Below are 2178 nucleotides of genomic sequence, written 5' to 3'. Positions count from 1 at the left end.
TTTGCGACAGGTCGGCCGCGCAGGGCATTGTGGGCGGCGGGGAGCGACGGCCGGAAGCCGGGCTGCGCATGCGCTTCTGCCGCGGCCGCCCGGAGGGGCGGGGAGGGGCGTGGGAAAGGGGCTTGGCGCGGCGCGTGAGGTCGCGGGTCCTCGGCCGGTCCTGTGCGGCGGCGGGGCCCTGGGAGGCGGCGGGGGGCCCCTGGGAGGCGGCGGGGGCGGGGGCGGGCCTGGGCGGTGCGGGGCGGGCCTCTGCTGGGGCGGGGGGCATCGAGCTGCCTGGCGTCTGCTGCGCTGCGGTCTTCCCTGCACCCTCTTCCTCGCCGAGGACGGGCAATGCTTCTGTCCTGCCCGCATCCCCATCCCTCATCCCCATCCCCATCACTCCCATCTATCATCATCATCCCTATCTCCATCCTCATCGTCATCCCCATACTTCATCCCCATCCCTCATCCCCATCCCCATCAATCATCATCATCCCTATCTCCATCATCATCCCCATCATCCCCATCCTCATCCATCATCATCATCCCTATCTCCATCCTCATCGTCATCCCCATACTTCATCCCCATCCCCATCATCCCCATCCCCATCCCTCATTCCCATCCCCACCCATCATCATCATCCCCATCCCCATCATCCCCATCCCCATCCATCATCCCCATCCCCATCCATCATCCCCATCATCCCCATCAATCATCATCATCCCTAGCTCCATCATCATCCCCATCCCCATCATCCCCATCCTCATCCATCATCATCATCCCTATCATCTCATCCCCATCATCCCCATCCCCACCTATCATCATCATCCCCATCCCATCATCATCCCCCTCCCCATCATCCTCATCCCCATCATCATCCCCATCCCCACCCATCATCATCATCCCCATCCCCATCATCCGCATCATCATCATCATCATCCCCATCATCATCCCCATCCTCATCCCCATCCCATCCATCATCATCATCATCCCCATCCCCATCCCCATCCCCATCCCAAAGGATCACTGGCAGCCCCAGCAGCAATTAATGTATTTACTCTGCTGAGCATCATAGCTTAGCCTAGCTTACCTTAAACATGCTCAGATCGCTCACATTAGCTTACAGTTGGGTAAGATCGTCTAATGCAAAGCCCTTTTTATAGTGAAGTATCGAATAGCTCTTGCAGTTTTTTGAACGTTGTACTGAAAAGCAGGGCGGTAGATAGAGAAGGGTCATGGGTGTGCTGGTTGTTTACCCTCCAGATCACGTGGCTGCCCAGGAGCTGTGGCTGCTGCTTCTGCCCAGCATCAGGAGAGCGTATCTTATCATAGATCAGCATCCTGGGAAAAGGTCAGAATTCAAGATCTGAAGTGTGGTTTCTACCGGATGCATGTCACTTGTATCCTTGTAAAGACAAAAAATTGTAAGTCAGACCTTAACAGGTCGGGGACTGTCTGTATACACACTCGGGAAATTGAGTTCGTCTGCACTCCTCTTCCAGGTTGATGGACTACCCTGTCATTTATTTATTATTTATTTATTTATTATTTATTATTTTTTATTTTTTATTTATTTATTGTTAGAGCACAGAGGGACCAGCCTCCTTTTCCAGGTTGATGGCCTACCCTGTCTTTTATTGATTGATTGATTGATTGATTGTTAGAGCACAGAGGGACCAGCCTGCTTACCCCTTTACTCAGTTTTATAGTCGATTTGATTGTTTGGGATCCTCTCCTTTAAGAGGGTGGGATGTAGTTGCCTTAATTTATTTATTAATTAATTGTTATTATTTTTTAGTTTTTTCAAGGATACACCTTTAGGCCCTTTGTGTTTTGAAGAATTTTACTAGCAATCGTTCGTATGAATCTGATGAATAATAAGTAACAAATATGGGGAAAATATAAAGAATCTAGAGTCTCATAAATTATAATAGTAGGACCAAGTTCATAATTTGTTTTTAACATTTTGTTTATTCATGAGAGACACAGAGAGGCAGAGAGAGAGGCAGGCTCCTCACAAGGAGCCTGATGTGGGACTCGATCCGGTACTCCGGGATCACACCTTGAGCCAAAGGCAGGTGATCAACCGCTGAGCCACCCAGGTATCCCAAGGTTCACAATTTTTAAGTACCTTCTGCCTTTCACATTTGCTTTTGTTTCTGCCCTGAAGTTGTGATTTATGCAGAAGAAAAAAG

General features: G+C 50.3%; 1 long non-coding RNA gene across 5 annotated transcripts in view; it reads left to right on the top strand.

The window, feature by feature from the left end:
• The first annotated feature begins 256 nt into the window (after positions 1-256).
• Positions 257-2178, top strand: part of LOC112668236 (uncharacterized) — a 54700-nt gene continuing 52778 nt past the window's right edge. For 3 of the 5 annotated variants that reach the window (XR_007408684.1, XR_007408683.1, XR_004805022.2), the window contains exon 1: positions 257-2085. This is a non-coding gene — a long non-coding RNA (uncharacterized LOC112668236). The remainder of the gene's footprint in view (positions 2086-2178) is intronic. The other 2 variants (XR_004805020.2, XR_004805017.2) reach the window with 2 other exon arrangements.

This window comes from Canis lupus, chromosome 36 (genome assembly GCF_003254725.2).
Source record: "Canis lupus dingo isolate Sandy chromosome 36, ASM325472v2, whole genome shotgun sequence".
NCBI lineage: Eukaryota > Metazoa > Chordata > Mammalia > Carnivora > Canidae > Canis > Canis lupus.
Note: the sequence above shows the minus strand (reverse complement) of the source record. Positions and strands in the feature narration are given on the sequence as shown.